The sequence below is a fragment of the Prosopis cineraria genome, unplaced genomic scaffold, assembly GCF_029017545.1.
Source record: "Prosopis cineraria cultivar Desert tree isolate PC_DT_omini unplaced genomic scaffold, ASM2901754v1 PC5, whole genome shotgun sequence".
Lineage (NCBI taxonomy): Eukaryota > Viridiplantae > Streptophyta > Magnoliopsida > Fabales > Fabaceae > Prosopis > Prosopis cineraria.
The window spans coordinates 1,470,235-1,479,702 of NW_026555336.1; the positions used below are offsets into that span (position 1 = coordinate 1,470,235).

A 9,468-nucleotide genomic window follows, 5' to 3' on the forward strand; every position below is an offset into this window, starting at 1 on the left:
AGTCTTAACTTATTATTATAATAATTAGTAAATTAATTATAATTATATTAAATAAATTTAACAGGGCCAAACTTAACCACTTGGTCCAAATGCTCAATCTCCTATTCAGTCCAACCTGAAAAAATAGTTTGATCTTTTTTAGTTTGTTCAGTCCTAAAGGACCAGCTTTTAACCCAGCTAGAGAGGACCGAACCGTCTCAGGTTTGACCTAGTCAAATAGGACTAGAGGACTTCTACATAGCCCTACCACCAGCCTATAAGTCAAAATAATATATTTCTTTTTCTTAAGCATACCAAAATAAGTTAGAAAACCAATTTTCTTCATTTCAAGATAGGCCTAATAAAAAATTACTAAACGCAATCAGCATCACAATATTCAAGTTAAAGTTAAAGGGACTTATTATTCCCTTAATCATATTCAAGAATTTGAACCTCTATTGGATCCTTGATAACACTTGAATTGATAAAATAATTGGACTACAAAAAAAATTAATGAAGGGGAGATCTAGGAACCAAGCATCCCCATAATAGACGTGAAAATGTCAATAAGGCTATATGAAGCATGCACAAGCTCTTCTATCAGGAATGGAGAGTGATTACTGGAAAATTGGGAAAAAGGAAAAAATGGGAGAAGAGTAGTTAAAAGATATCATATCCTAATTCAAAACATCAGAACTTAAATTTATGGATTCTTCTTCTTTATTTTATATCAACTTTATTTGATATAAAATTTTCATATCGATTTAAGTCTACTCACACTTAGATAATTTAACATCTTTCATTATAGATACCATAAATGTTTATAAAAGATATATTGGATTATGTCAGTAGGGCTATTATTAGCTACACTTTTATATGGTAAAGTATGATGACATGATGTGTTTTTCTAACCCCAATCCCCATTTACTGCTTTAATTAATTATGCCGATGCTAACAGTATTAGACATGAAACAGGTTAACCAGACTCCCTTGTATGTTTTTGGTAAAACAAAGAGGGCTATTAGCCCACAAGTAAAAACAAGAGCTTGGAATCCCATTAGGTCTTTTAGCGCCATGGCCTTACTTAGCCATTAGAGCTTACTGAACATAGATCTTCTAATCTATATCATAGCAAGGTTGTTTGTTTTTTTTTCTCTTTTTTCCTTTTTTTTTTGGGTTTAGCCAGAAGAGCTTATGAATAGAGATATTCTAATCTATAACATAGCCAGGGGTGGACCTATGTGGTCCTTGAGGTGGGGCCAACCCCAACCTCTCAGCACATATATATAGTATACGTTTGTGTATTATATACTCCCTCCATTCAAAAATGTAAAATATTTTTAATCAATCTCTTCTCCCAATAAAGTAGTTATTTACTTTTCAACTAACCCTTTCTTTCTATATTTATCCCTATTAACACCTTACAATAAATATAAAGTCATTATTAATAGGGATACTTTTAGAAAAAAAGGCAATAATTACATCCTGAAGAACTAAAAATGCCTTACATTTTTTAACATCTAACTTCTCAAAAAATGTCTTACATTTTTGAACGGAGAGAGTATGTGTTTAATGAACTAGCCCTTACTTCTCACAAAAGCAACACAAGGACAACTCATAATATATCATGTGTACATAATATACATCTCTTATTTTTTTCATATTTAAATAAAAATATAATATAATATGTATACTTATTTTTAGTATTAACTTCTTATTAATTAAAAGAAAAACTATATATTTATAATATATATACACACATGTTAATTTTTTTAATTAAATTTCTTGAGTTGTTTACATAATGTCTATTTGTATAGGTAAATATTTAATGTTTTTGTCACTCAATTTGAATATAATATCAATAAATGATCATTTAAATTTTTCAAACATATAATTTTCAATGCATATATTGGTTTATATTTTTATAAAATGGTATTATCTGTCCTAACTTTTTACTTAAAATATCAATATGTAAAGATAGATGAAAATATATTTATAATATAAACATTTGTATATGTTCCATATAACTTTTTTAAAAAATTAATATTTTAGATATATGGTGTCTTTTATTGTTTTCAATTTTCTTTAAATACTTATGCATTTATACTAATACATAATTGTCATCTAATAATATATTTTAACTTATTAAATTATTTAAAAAATAATTATAAAATATATTTAAAATTAAATAAACATACACACGCCCATATAACCCACCCCCAACAAAAAAAAAAAAAAAAAGGTTTATAAGGCTGGTAACGTAGCCAAGGCTCTTTTTTGTAGCACTCGAAGAAGTGTCTTCAGGGTGTCAACAATAGACTTAGAATCTAATTCTACAGCCATGTGACGAAGGCCCATATCTACAAATAACGGTAATCCTTTTAAAAATGGTCCATCACTCAGCTTCATGTGCACTGCATAAGCCTAAATATTCGAGAGACCAGAAATTCATTCACCAGCACAGTCGCGGATAACTCCTCCAGAAGTAGTGCACCGGCCCATGATATTAATTGTGAGTAAGGCCCATTTTTTCATATGACCCATTTTAGGTAAGCCCAGCCCAACCCTTATTTGTTACCCGAGACAGGGCCTCACAGTAATAGCATCCACATATTAAACTGTTATTAACAAATTAATATTAGCGATTAATAATATTACAAAAACTTTAGCTATGTATTATGCATCCACGTAAAGGTTGCAGCATGTCCCTACAAAACCTCTGGCTGATAGATATTAACTGTTAGAGTAAATAAACAGTGATGGTAGTTGATTGCAATTTGTTTGTATTCGGCATGGCATCTCATTTGTTTGATGCTCTCATTCGTCATGAATTATAATTTATAACTCTCTGCCCTCTGAAGCAAAATTTGACTCCATTTTTCTATGAACAGCTGTTGTTTCATGCTACGAAAATGCTACTAGGAGATCGATACATGAATGAATTACTCGTAATTTATCATCTGTTATATAAAATGTCCTGACATCAATGAGCCTTGTCTGCTTTTACATCTCTGAAATTCCAATTCTTTCTGCCCCCGCATATTGTCCAATTAATAACTACTACATGCTCCAAGTACAGTATTAACACAATTATATATCGCCCAAATTTATTATAGACATATTGATTCTCACCCTAGGAAAAAACTAGACATAATTGAGCGCGGATAGTAAAATTTAACACAATTTCATTACATGTTTTCTGACATGAGAAATTGCAGAGGTTAACATGTAAAACTTTTAAAGATGATATTTAAATGAGTATGCTGCAACATCACCTACATCAGCATAGGCATAATTATTGGAAAAATCATTGAAAGCCGAGGCCCCATAGATGAAGTCACTGAGTTAAGACAAGTAGACAGGCGGCTTTAAGTATGCAAGCAACTTGGTCTGCTGTCTTGTGGCTAATAAAATAAATGTAAGAAAAAGTAATCAATTTATATTTAATTTCCTAATCAAGAAAATAATACTAATTTAATTTCATTACCTAAGCAATGAGATTCACTTCGTTTTGAAAGCATCATACAGTCGATTTCCGGTATAAAAATGGCACATCCAATTTTTTTTTTTTTTAACCAACGTCGATGTACAAAGTGGATGTACCAGTATTGCTCAAATCACAAGAGGGTCTTCTCTTGCTATTCAGAGGCTTATAACTATCACTTCAAGGGCTTGATATGGCCACCGAATCATTAGGAAGTATAGGTTTTGTAACCGCTTAGCACATTGATTAAATAAATGAATTTGAACGCTTTAAAATTCTTTTATTATAAAAAGGGAAGTGTAGATCCACAGCCTCATAAAATGTCAACAGTCTTATCTCCTGTGTCTTTTGATTGTATATTATTGCAGACCATCTTAATTGGTACAGAAACTGAATGAAAGAGAAACTCTCGTTTTCATTCTCTAATTAAATCGTTCGTCCATGCGTTATTCCGTTTCATTAATCAAATATTATTATTATCAATTCATCAATCATGCATAATAAAATAAATGGTTTTGTCAATATAGAGAAGGAGGGAGAGAGAGAGAGAGAGAATTCAATACAAACTTTTACTTAATATGTCACTTTCCTTAAAAACGTTTTGTAGACTTCCAAAAGAAATTAGAAACGATTTCCATTTCCTCCAAAAATACCCAAAACCACTAGATGTTATGAAGAGCCACAGTTTGCTTAACATGAGAAGAAGTAGGACAAAAGGATTAAACAAAAGAAATGCATAGGTGTTCGTCGAGAACAATAAATTATCAGTATACTAGAGATGATGAGTTTCAATTGATGACAAAGGATTCCTGGGTTCCTTTATCACAATTTACTCGAATGTAAAAGATATGCAAGAATTAATGGAACAAATGTTTGATTAATGCAAAAGGATTACAAAACGTAAAGGATTACAAGTCTGAAAGTGGAAATGAAACTAATGGTAAAAGCTATCTGATAAATCTAAGAGTTATAGGTGCAAAATGTCAGTCTTTGGATTAGTGTTGGTGTCCTCTTTTTATGATTTGATCCTCTATTTATAATGATAGAGCTACAATGGTTGCTTCCATGGAATTCGAAAATACTCACGAAATATTAGGGATTGGGTATGCACATTTTACTTCATGGCGTGTCTTATTGTTTAACTATCAGCCCGTGTCTTCAAAATACTTGAAGCTATTGGTTATATCTCCATGAGATTCAAGGCTCATTTAAATTTTGGTGTTATATGCCAATGGTCTCATGTGATTCCAAAACTTAAGGGATTCGAGTGCCTGTCGTATGACTTAATTATTTTTGTAAGATCTGAGCTAGCTGATTGAGCCTAACTCTTTAATTCTCAACCCACTTTAGGTTATAGCCTTTGACAAGCAACATTTTGATTCTAGCCCAAACAGTAGGTTTTAGACCTTTGGCAGATTATAAAATTTGAAGCGAAACTAGTTATTTTGTAAGTTGGAGAGGGCAGGGTAGAGCACAAAAACCAGAAGGCTGAATCATTGAAATCACCCTTGGAAGTCTGAAAGCAGACCACCCTTCGCTGAATACAGCAGCTAACAGCAGCATGGATCCACAAAAAGTGTTCCACATGACTGCAGGAAGTGGCAACAATAGCTACGCCGAAAACTCCTCACTTCAGGTTCTCTTTCTTTCTGTAGTTCTCATTTCGAGCTTCATATTTTGATGTCCTACTTTGAAATTTGACAGAAGAAGGCATCTGATGAGGTGAAGCACATCATCATGGATGCACTTGAAAGTCTCTACCTTGCAACCACTCCTTCCAGCTTTGGAATCGCTGACTTGGGTTGTTCCTCTGGATCCAACACACTCTCATTCATCAAAGACGTTTTCATAGCCATCCAAGGCTTTATCATAAACCACAACATTCCACAGCCTGCACTTTCTGAGTTCAGGGTTTACCTTAACGATCTTCCTACAAATGATTTCAACTCAATCTTCCAGGCGCTCCCCGACTTCCACAGCTCTCTCAAGCAGTACAGGAACAGCATCAATGAATTCGATCCTCTCATTTTCATCGGAGCTTACCCTGGTTCCTTCTACGGAAGACTTTTCCCCAACACTTGCTTGCACTTTGTCCACTCCTCTCACTGCTTGCACTGGCTTTCCAGGGTAATTAAGCTCAGACGGGACTGATCAACATGAATGATCTTTCATTATATCTCCATTAATAAAGTGCTTGCATATGCAGGTTCCTCCAGGGCTTTATGACGAGCAGGGGAGGCCTGTGAACAAGGGAAGCGTTTACATTACAGAATCGAGTCCAGCAGTAGTGGCTGAAGCGTACTATAAGCAATTCCAAGAAGACTTTGCCTCGTTCCTCAGATCAAGGTCTGAAGAACTCGTGGTGGGGGGAAAAATGGCGATAATCCTTCTGGGAAGAAGAGGGCCTGAACATGTTGACAGAGGCAACTCTTTCTTGTGGGAAATTCTCACGCGTTCGTTTTCCATTTTGGTCTCCAAGGTAGGAATATTACCTGCATTCATATCTTGAATTTCAATCTAACTTTAGCATTATTTAACTGTACGTGTTACTGCCTGTGACTTCTGTTTCCGTTTTATTTCATTTTTCCTCAGTCCCAAAAGCAAGGAAAAATTAGTAACTGTCATATTAGAAAATTCAGAATCTTACACACACACACACACACACACACACACATTATCATTAAATAAATAAACCTACATCCAAAATTATTATACATATTTATAAATTTTTGTGTAGTTTTTGAATGAATATTTACTGATCCCTCTAATAATTTTGAACCAGAAATAATATTTTGACATGCAATTTTATGAACTTGATTATACTAATGTACTACAATTTTGTTTTTGATAGGATATTGTACTATAATATTTTTGTTTGGTGATAACTTAAAATGCATCATTTCATTGTAAGTATGGAATATTAAAGTTATAAATTATCCATTCCGGGATAATCTTGTGACTTGACTTTCTTGGATAAGAAAAAGTAATGTCTAAAGGGTCCATTTATGAGAAATTGTAAATCAAAATGCGACAAAAAAGTTCCCATTCAAACAAAAGTTTCGAATCAACGTCTATTTTGTTTGAAAATTATTCTCAAAACTTGAGAATATTCTGTTGCCCGGACACATGGGTTAGGTATCCGATAGTCAATTAGTTTGATTTGTACATGAAGGGAGAAATAGAAGAGGAGAAGCTAGATTCGTACGATGTGCATTTCTACGCTGCATCGAAGGAAGAGATAGAAGAGGAAGTGAGGAAAGAAGGGTCGTTTGAGTTGGAGAGGATAGAGATGTCTGAGATAGAGACGACTGGGGCGGCCAAGGCAACGTATGGCACCGTACTTGCCAGAGCAATTAGGGCAATCCAACAGTCCATGATTTGCAGTCACTTCGGAGACACTATTTTAGATAGTTTATTTGACATCTATGCCTCCCTCGTCGATCAAGAACTGGCCCTTGCACCCCATCAACCCCATCAACTATGTCCTCCTTCTCACAAAATTATGACTATATATAATTATTCTGATCTTCCATCCTCATAGCTCGTACGAGATTTATGTGAATTAAACTAAGCTTTAGTCGTACTTATATATATGCCACTGCATATTCCCCTCGGGCTTGCCGCCGTAAACCAAAACTGTCTCCTCCTTCATCTTAAAGCATCGTTGGCATCTATACAATTCTATTATTATTTCTTAGTTTAACTTGTGACTCTCTTTAAAAGTAATGTTTTGACAAGTTCTATGCGCGCATGGACATGCGTGTGTGTGAGATGCATCGAGTCCAATTTGGTGAACAATACTTGTTATATAGTCTTCTCTCTGAATGGAATGACTTGATCCATAATTTTCTCTGGTCCCCCCCCCCCCCCCACAATATGTAGTTTTTATAATCCATTTGATTTATTCATGGAAGATCGTTGATTTATCAAGTCATGATATTAAATGAACTTGGACCAGACGAGTAATCAGGGCGAAAATGACCTCATCCCACCTATTGGGCTTTCTCATGAAATATCACAATCGGCCCAAAAATGGTAAAAGGCCTTGCATGGAGAGATAGGAGGCTCGTGATCAAGAGAAGAATCTGAGCCCATGTCCTGTGTTAACAGGAGTTAGACAAGTCAAGCTTCGTTCTGTATCAGTTCCACCAGACAGTGAGTCAATGTCCGAGGAAGATGTTAAAGACACAAGCTGTTGGTGGCTGGAAAGAACAACGCTATTAGCTGCCTTATTCCTTAAAATTCATATATACGAACTAAGACTCCCCATTACTTCTGCGTAATCATTTTTTATGGAATAGAAATGGGAATGAAGTGGAGATAAAAGTGAGAAAAACAAGTTTTGTTTAGAAATAGAAACAAAATATTTTATAGAGTCGCGTTTAACATGATAAAAAGGAAGGGGAACGACAATAATTTAAAGTAAAAGGACTAAATTAGCTGTACACCCTTTAACTACATGACTGATTAATCATTTCGTGAATGATGAACATTATGCTTTTCCACTCTTTATCTAGATGGAAACATTTGGAGCCCATGTTTCCAAATAATAGATAGTGTTACGAAATTTATTGAAGACCTATCAAACATGAGTGTTGGTTATATTGACTCCCTCGGGATTTCCTTTTCACTGTTTTCACCTTTCCCGAAGGAAACTCGAACACCACGTCTAGAGAAAAAATTATGATATGAAGCCATGTGTGGCCTTCTTTTGAGATGTTGTGTGTGTGTGTGAGAGAGAGAGAGAGAGAGAGAGAGAGAGAGAGAGAGATCCTATAGCCTCGTACGGATCCACGTGCGATTATATATCATGGTTTTATTTTTATGACATGTACCATGGTTGAAGAGGGAGAATAAAACAAAAATGCAGTCTCTTCCATCGCCGGGGGGGAAGACAAAAATGCAGTCTCTGAGATCAATATAATCAAGAGTGAGTTGAAAATCAAATCCTCAAGTGCATTATATATTTTTTAATTAGGTTAGATTAAATTAATACCAACCGTTCAGGAGATAAGAGATTTCAGATTTGATATTTAATTTGAACTCTTGACTTTTGCAGAGCAGAGACATAGCGATTAAAGTGCGCCCAGCCCCCTCCTATGGCTATATTATATGTAGAGGCTACGGTTCGATCCCCACCAACACATACAGTTTTCAACCCCACTTGATAACTCAACACTAACTCAAGCTTCTCCACTTTGCATAAGAAACCCACAATTTCATTTTTAAAACATAAGCATCAAAATTATTGTTGCCCTACTTCATCAAAGTCAAAGGCCACTCTGTATTATTAAAATAAAAGTGTAATAATTACTTACATTTTAAAAAATAAATAAAGACAAAGGTCAAAACACCACTTCTCCTTCCTTAATCTTTCATGTAGTGGGAAATAATGGGGACGCAATTATCCAATGCAAGCCAATATTTTATACCAGCTCCAAAACTGTCCACTTCGCTAAACAAAACCAATAATCTTTCATTTTCTTATTTTTACTGGTTTATCAACAATGATCTTCTACTATATCCTCACTATATTGACATCATCCAAGTTTTTCAGAACTGAATCAGAATTTATGTTTAAATTTATTTAGTATCTTATAAAATATGCGCGAATTGAGCGTCAAAGAATTGTCTAAATAAACCAGAGTGGTGCCACATCTTCGCAGCCCATGGATTAGCTAGAGCCAGACTTGTCCCATCGTAACTATCATTATTAAATCCACATGACTGATCATCTTTATGCAAACAAGCTAGTTTTCATATCTTAAATTCCGACTTCACCCTTATAAAGTCACAGCTTATATGTTCATTGTTCATGCTAGTGCCCGATTTATATAAAAATAAAATATAAAATAGCTATTACTTTTTATTCATCATTTACTATTTAAGCACTAATCTATTCACTACCACAGAATTATTAATATATGATACCCCAATATATCACGGTTGATTATAAGAAAGTCCCTGATATGAAGGAAGAGCATACATCAAGCATCGATACTTGT

General features: G+C 34.4%; 1 pseudogene; it reads left to right on the plus strand.

The window, feature by feature from the left end:
• Window positions 1–4,784: 4,784 nt before the first annotated feature.
• LOC129310666 (probable methyltransferase TCM_000336) lies at window positions 4,785–7,308 on the plus strand (annotated as a pseudogene).
• Window positions 7,309–9,468: the final 2,160 nt, after the last annotated feature.